Source organism: Lolium rigidum, chromosome 6 (genome assembly GCF_022539505.1).
Source record: "Lolium rigidum isolate FL_2022 chromosome 6, APGP_CSIRO_Lrig_0.1, whole genome shotgun sequence".
Classification (NCBI taxonomy): domain Eukaryota; kingdom Viridiplantae; phylum Streptophyta; class Magnoliopsida; order Poales; family Poaceae; genus Lolium; species Lolium rigidum.
The window spans coordinates 243262019-243270421 of record NC_061513.1 but is presented as its reverse complement, the minus strand read 5'-3'; the positions used below and the strand labels follow the sequence as shown (position 1 = coordinate 243270421).

At 39.6% G+C, this 8403-nt stretch overlaps 1 long non-coding RNA gene across 3 annotated transcripts; it reads right to left on the bottom strand.

Annotated features, from left to right (window-relative positions):
- Nucleotides 1-2244: 2244 nt before the first annotated feature.
- On the bottom strand, nt 2245-7897 carry LOC124659049. 3 transcript variants are annotated; one of them, XR_006989431.1, is made up of 5 exons: nt 6925-7897; nt 5034-6822; nt 3789-4427; nt 2877-3162; nt 2245-2682 (listed from the first exon to the last, which is right to left on the bottom strand). It is a non-coding gene; the product is annotated as an uncharacterized LOC124659049 (long non-coding RNA). The 3 variants fall into 3 exon arrangements; XR_006989430.1 differs by having other exon boundaries at nt 2877-4427; nt 5034-5116; nt 5194-6822; XR_006989429.1 differs by having other exon boundaries at nt 2877-4427.
- Nucleotides 7898-8403: the final 506 nt, after the last annotated feature.

Here is an 8403-nt window from a genome sequence, read left to right as displayed (position 1 = left end):
GTGCCGCTCTGATACCATGTAGAAGGATAGAGAGGGAGAGAGATATGTGGAATATGTTGGATGTTGTATTGTGCCTCTCGGGCGAGTATATATAGTGGTACAGACTTGGAGGCTAAGATAGCTCTCGTAGAGATATGGTAGGTAGAGATTACAAATCATAGACTACCTAATATACCTATACCAAATATATCTCTAACACTATGCTCCTGTACTGTTAAATCTATGTATTGTTGATCTAATGGATGAGACAACTAAATTTCATATTTGCAAACTATAAGTCCCACAAAATATTATAATCTTTGTCTGGTTATTATATAAACATGTATTTAAAAAAAAGATGATCTCACAAAACCGAATTGTAATGAAATAAGAAATGTTGCTTTTGTGGCAAATCTGAACAGTTCAACGCATTCTTATCTCGTGTAATTTTGCTTGTCTTGTATGGTGAATAATTCATGTGACTTTTAGCCTATGTCCCCCAACTAACATAACAAACATATTCGAGAATTGGTCAAACATGGCTAGTAAACAACCTAAGGTTCACATCCGTGCGGGAATATGTTCTTTATGTTGGGATATATGTAAATTTCTTGTCCTATAATTAACCGAAAAGGATGTCCACCACTTTGTTTCTTTCGACGTGGTTTCTAATCCCTTTCTATGATGTAAGTTGTTGTTGTGTTCATAGAGAATATTGGACCCATGCACAAATTTCCACATATGGCGAGTTACAACATGCTCGTCAAACTTACCTATGTTTCCCTTTTCAATATCCTATCGCAGGGCAACCAGCACAAAAGGAACCTACTGCTTAGCGGGGGCCCGGCCCGCCAGTGGCGGAGCCAGGATACAAAAGTTGTGATGTCAAGCTTTAAAATTAAGATTTTTTTAGCACATTTGTGTAGACTCAAATGAATGCACAAAATATCACTCTTTAGTGCAATATATTTATGGTAGAATCCCTTTACGATCATGCTTACCTTGATAGTACTAATAAACTGGACATAAGCCCGCGAAAGTAAAAAACTAGTACAAGCTAGATAAAGTTCCTATAAAGGAATAAAACTACCCTAACAAATTTTAACTACGAAGGCGGAAGGAGTACAAGAGCAGCACATAAAACAACAATTATGTATTTTTAAACTAAGCTAACATTCTGGTAATGTGAAGAGAAGAAAAACAGACCAAAGAAATCAGCTGTCGATGTAGTACTGCATCGAGTGATACGTCCTGGATATGCATCGCGGGGAGCCTGGAAAGTTACTAGCTAGGCCTCGTTGATCGTTTTGCTATATGGCACAACCAAATATTATACAGGAGATACGAACAGTTGAGCACGTGTGGTCAAATTTTAGTGCTTTCCCGTTCAGCAGTGGGGTATCTTTACTATTACTAGTACAAATGCCCGTGCGTTGCTACGGGTATTCAAATTTTATTTCTCAATGCACATATATAATTCACAATTCAGTATGAAAATTTAAAACAAATCAAGAATATCATAATGTATTATATCATAATAATACCAAATGCAATAACAAGACATCATTGTTGTGTATCTGCGTGGTTCCAGATCTAGATATTCTTGTTACTCTTCTACGGTAAGTCCCACATCGACATCATTATTGTGCATCTGCGTGGTTCCAAGTTCTAGGTCTTCTTGTTACTCTTTGGCGGTAAGTCCCACATCTGTGTTGGGCCGTCATAACTATCAACTCAACAACCTCTCTTATTGGATCTATTATTGTCTCACAAAACATGGATGCTGCAAACACATGTATAACTGAAGAAAAAAAAAATTATGATTAGTCCAAACGATACTTTAATATCTGGACACAACCTTGGATCGTAGCCTTCTATATCGAACATACATACAAAAGAGGCTTAACAAATCTTCCAAATAATGGTTGGGATAAAAAGACCAGTAGTACGGATGCTAATTTTTTAGGCAGATGTAGAGCTGCAGAGTATTTATTATGAGGATGTAAGCAAGAATTAAATTTACCTTTCATGCATAAATCTAACTGATGTTACTCTTTGCAATAGTATAAGAAAGACATGTGAACTTGTGAAGGGTATCTTAGAATACTCAAATACGCATCATACATTTACTGCACTCATACAAAGCAAAATAACTCATACAGGATCATGCAAGTCCACTCATACAAACCAGAATAAATTATCAGAGAAGGGCTCATGCCCATCTGGCATGTACATATGCAATTACATGGACGTAATAAACTCCTATCTCTGCTGATATTTAATTCTTTGAATTAGTAATTTCCAAGAACCAAATTAACATACGCTAGATATTACCAACAATAAGAAAATAACAGGCACGTGTCATGTATCCATTGCGTCCTTCCATGAAGTAGCCAACAAAAATTAGTTGATAGTTATGACGGCCCAACACAGATAGCTCCACACTTTCCCATCGAAAAAAATAGCTCCACACTTTCCCTAGTGGTGGTGATTGGTGAATGCACCAGAGTGCAGTGGAAGGAACAAAGCGAGTCACCGTCAGCGTTGAAGGTTCTAAAGACAACTGACCGCACGATGGTCACTCGCATGGTCGTGCAGCACCACATTGGTTGCAAGGTCACAGTTGTCATGTTGCTCTCCAAGAGCAGCATCTCACAGTGTGAAGTATTAAACGTTCTTTAACCATAGTTGCATAATGCTTACCTATAAGGAAAAACAACTGATTCTGAAATAAGTGGCAATAGAAATAGGTTTTGACATATGAATTACCAGAAGTAGACCTTACTTTTGGTAAATCTCATGCTATGTTGTTGCAATGAACTAAATGAACAGAGAAAATTTCTACCAGTAAATCTATCAAGCAACCTAGTGCACATAACATGGAAGACAATTCTCACCAGATTTGATGAAGTGGTCTCTCGAAGCCTCTGAATCAGCCAGTCCACCTCAAACCTGCACAAATCAGAATGCACTTCACAAACAAAATGGTGGATTTTGTTGGCACCAACTATCGGAGTGCTGGTGGGGGTGATGAAGACAGATTTGTTCCATGAGATATGGGCGCTCAAGAACAGAACAAGTGATGGAAGAGAGAGGGGTGCAGAAGTAAAATTCAAGCCGGAAGCAATGCCGGGAGAGAGAGATTTTGAGCGCCTCTAGGCGCCCGCGGTCCGCAGAGAGATTCTGCACCAGTTTGATAAATTATTAGTCAACTTTAATAACATGATAAACAGAAGAATCACCAAACTACAAATTGCAGCAACATATTCACACATGAGGCTCAAGTTATCAGCATCTAATGGATTGTTCCAGTCACTGAATTGAGCAATTGCAATTCATTTTTGAGTAAAGCATAAGCACCACGTTTTTTCCCTTCATATATAACAAAAATAACACAGATGTAAATGGCGTAAATCTCATACAACCAAGAGCAGAATCAGATCCAAAAATCCCATGTAAATAAAATATGGCTTCTCTGAAACAAGCTACACAAAAATATGACAACGAACTAACACTTAATAGAGATAAGGGAAAGAGTCCACCAAATAAGGAACACTCTATCGTATGTCAAAAAATATGCAGGCAAAAAAGTACAACCTCGGTCTATCGTATGTCAAAAAATATGCAGGCAAAAAGTTGCAGAAAGCTCTCCGAAAAATGCATTTTTGGTACATCCAACAACTTCTTCATACTGCGTTTATTTGGTTTTCATTGCACTCAAATAGATACTTACATTTACCAGTTCTGATGCAATACTGCAGATCAAAATAACCATAACACAAACGAGAAAGAGAAAGCTCAGATACAACCTCTAGCTGATCAAGCGTGAAGGGTGTCAAGGTGCTGCATGTTCTCTAAAATAATGAGGATCACCATCTATCTTGATTAGACAATTACACAAGTTGGAAGGTAATTCTACCAGATTACAAGCCCCCTCGTTTTAACACAGTTAGAGAACACATCGACTAAGCAAACCTGAAATCCATAACCATGCATACACTGTATTAGACCTCATGCGCTTTCCGCATAAGAAAATTTGGCATGCTCATCATCGATTTCTCACATTATGTATCAGTGAAATATATATGACAAAGTTATCTTCCAAACTGATTATTTCGTGTTGATAGTAAACAAAAACACAAAATAGATGTGCATCTAAGCGGAAACAAGATACAAAGATGAATTTGGTGAATAGCTCTCTCCTTCTAGTAAGACATGATCATACTGCTACTAATTGCAAGAATAGCTCCTGCATGTTTACCATCTCTCGGATGAGGTGCACATGTCTTTGCCCAAATTTAGAACCTTGGACGAAATATGAAAGATACGGAGAAGCCGTCTAATTCGAACAAACAAATGATTACCTTCTTTGTCTCCTTCAGCGATCTCTATAGCTAGATCATGCTTGTCAACTACTTCATCTGCCATAGCAACATGCTCTTCAATAACTGCAGGGATTACAAGCAAATATTACTTCGCCACTTTGATCAAGTTGGAAGAACATACTTGCTGTTTAAAAGAATTTTGCCCATAGTTCATTTCAGATTTGCATCTCTAAACATCCATGCTACTACTTTCAAGAAAACAACCTTACAACAATAGCTTACTCGAGAGTAGGGAAGGGCAATAAACAATTAACATCACACGAAACAATTGGATCACCCTCCAATTCTTCATACCTTAATTTTGTAAGAAAAGGCAAAATTTTCTAACATGTCCTTGTGGTGAATCTGGTAGATACTATTCCTGACCAACCTACCAATGTAGACTGTCAAGCTGAACATACAGAAAGGTAGACCGTCACACTCAATGTGATGTGCTACATGAAACAGTGAAAGTTCAACTAATTTAAGCATAACGTTCAGTACGCCACCCAGCCTCTCCTATATGCAGATCTTAAGAGATAAAAAACTTCCACTGCTAAATGTCTCGCACACAAGAAATTACGGCCTCAAAACGGTAGTGGAGAAAATTACTTTATGGTTCCCACACATCTACCAGTCATGGTTTATGATGTGTTTACTCACCTATGTATATAGAAAGAATGCACCTACCTGTTTAATAAATTGGAGCTAGATACCCAATCTGTGACGGAAGCTGCGCTCCACCCGCTGCAATGCACATGTGACACCTGAACCTGCAAGATGTGTGGGAATCATCACATGGTTATATAGTCTTATAGAAGTACCGCAAAAGTTGTAGCATTCATCTCACATGATTAAGTTCCCTTTCATGCAGCCAAAAAGGAGATTATCATCCTATGTTAATAAGAACAAAATTCCACTGAAACCTTGTGTGTCGCACAACTGTGGAGCACCCGAATTATAGTACGCACCTGAATCAAATAAAGAAGTTGACATCGCTAAATTGTCCTTTTACGACAAATCTCCAACACTGTCTTATAAAGAGGCAAACCATACAACACATATGTAGAGAGTAGTGTTCTTGTGAGGTAAAATAAATATACAATGGAATGTAGAGCTACAAACAGATTGCAAACTATGTATAATGGTTCGCCAACTGTCGAGGCAGCCCCACGATGTTGCAACATGAATCCAATACTGCATTTCTTCACTTGCCAAGGAACTGGATGTACCCATGTTTGGTTAAGTGTTCTCCTATCCTACAATCTTTCCTGGGAATCTTCAGAAATTGTTCTGCCAAAGGTTTGCTAATAAATTCAGTGAAGTACATCAATAGTCAGACATAAGTCTTTGCACACACGGTCACATTGTGAACCAAATTTTGATTTCGTTTCTGTATATTATTTCCATGGATCTCAAAACCAATTTTGAAAAATGATGAATGACAACACTACACTACACAGACGCATCTCAAGTCCTTTGCTTGAAGAATTATTTTAATTTTTCATCTAGCCTAAAAGCCGTTCACAGGGTCGATAAAACAACACTTCCCAACCTTGCAGTTTTTTGCCAAAACCGAGAAATACTACAGTATCATGAAACTGCAGTATTCCAAGCCCTAGCACTAAAACACTTCAGTTTTTGAATAATGCGGTTTAGAAAAATACAGAACTTCCAAACAGGGCCCAGCCTATCAGGAAAAAAATGCTCATCCACATACAGACTGAAGAGTAAATTAGGCCATATCTTGGATAATAAAGCGAGTGGGCTATTCACAAAGAGCTTATATGTACTGCTGATAGCATATAGCCATATATCATCAATAACAGTGCAAGCTAGCCTTAGAACAATAGTACATCACCAGCACAACGGTACATCACCTTTGGGCCATTCCATTTTAACAACACAGTCTACATAATCCCACACGATAACACATAGAAGAATGTTTACCTCATCTCTCATGTCCTCGACAACACCTCTGCTATTTCCTAAATCCTCGCCCAACCCTCCTAGTATAATTCTGAAAGCATCAAGCTACATAAAGAAATACCAAGTTAAGCGATCAATCTAAATATACGTCGAATCCATTCCATTTTCCACAAGAAAAATGTCAAACCAAAATTAAAAAACCAGTGAGCATATAAGCATCAGAAAAATATAATCTAATAATGGTAGGTAGGAGCAGAAGATATGGTCGCTACGGTCTTAGCATATAATACTTGTATTAGATAAGCATGCATGCATTACTTTGTCTCATCAATAAACCAAAAAGAAACATGACTGGTATGAGGTAATATAGAATAGTTAAATGGTGCAACAATGGATGTACAACAACTGCATATTCATTTGAAAAAATAAATACATAATACGACAAGTTTGAGCCTCCACACAAGGGAACTGATATGCTTCTCACGTGTTTTGCTGGTAACTCCTTGCTCGAAACAAAGAAAAAAGCGAGAACAAACTTCACCACAAGTAACTGGAATTAAAGACATTGCAAAGGTGAGGAGTAGAAGATGTTATTACAGATGGCAAACAATCCATGTCATATACAATAAGGTAAAAGTAAATAGGTGTGTACCTGTGTTACATGATATTGTCCCCCATACTTTATCCAAGTAGCGCAAGATCCTAAAAAAGGAATCCTCTAATGTCATTATTCCTGATGGAGATGGCTAGTGCGCCAGCGTATCCTCACCATTGCCTCTCCAAACGGTGTTTAGTTTCACAAGAAGGTAAGGGCGCAATCAGTTTGATAATAACATGCAAGTATTTAACTACATTGATCTGCAAGTGCTTCAGAACTGTAGAGAAGACAGTAGAGAGATAATGTAAAGCTCAATTACCGCCTAGTTTCTGCAGACAACGTGCAGCAAAATCCATCTAATTTATAAATTTAAGCATACAACAATCACATAATTTATGCAGAGTCCCATCATGGTATGCTAATATGATAATGTGCCAGAAAACGAAATAATCTTCCATCCGATTTGTAGCTATATATTCAAAATCAGCACAAGAACTTGAAGTTTGGCATGTTAAAAAGGAGAGCTTGAACCCTCAGTGTGTCACAATCAATTTTGTCAATTCACACATTTTAAAACATGTGCACTCATACAGATTGGTGATTACAACTTCAACTTCTTCCATCACGAAGCAAAATTTGAAATTAATCTAGCACAGATCAGGAACATCACGAGAACTAATCTGTTGGTCTCTGTTCCAAGAAGCTGTCTCTCTGTTCCATGGTTCAGGACTTACCTCCAGACTGCCAGGTGATGAATCAAAGGAGGCCGCCGGCAGCGAAGTCCTACTTGAGAAGGAGGGGGCGGGCTGAGGTGAGTACCATGGGGGCGAGCTTCCATCGCCTCGGGGTACCGCGCGCCCTGCATCTCACACCACCGCAGAGAACATCGTGTGTGGGCATGGAGCTCGTGGTTGGTCTCGACCTGGGAATGGAGGAGGAAGGGGCACGGAGTCGCTGCGTGGTGCCGGACGGAGGGCCGACGGCGGTAGCGAGGGGACCACCCTGTGGTGGTGTGCGGGCGCGTGGTTCCCCAGGTGGTGCGGGATAGAAGAGATCTGGGGGCGGGCAGCACGGTGGCGGAGCGCGTGGGTAGGTGCTCGCCGGCAGCCGGGCGCGGGGGAGGGGCTCGCTGGAGGCGGCGCACGTGGTTGGGGTCAAAAGTGGGTCAAGGTCGTGGCTGGTGGTGACGGGACTTTTAGGGTTGAGGAGAAATAGAGGAAGGCGTGTATTATGTGTTTTGGGTGGGAGGGTAAAACTGTCTTATTGAAAATATGTAGGACGAAAGCTTCGACCGGAGGAAACAGAACCAATTCGTCCTTTTTAGATAGTAGAGATAGAGATATTTCAGTTGGTCGTACGTCATACAACGCGTTTGGTGAGGAGATTGGAGATATCTTGACCGTCGAATTGTATTAAACACCGCCCGATTGATATCTAGCCGTCTGTGCAATCTACCCGCATCAAAATCTCTTAAGCGCCAAGCAATTTCCAAAAATCATCATGCCACATAAGGAAGTACACAGGAGTATTAAT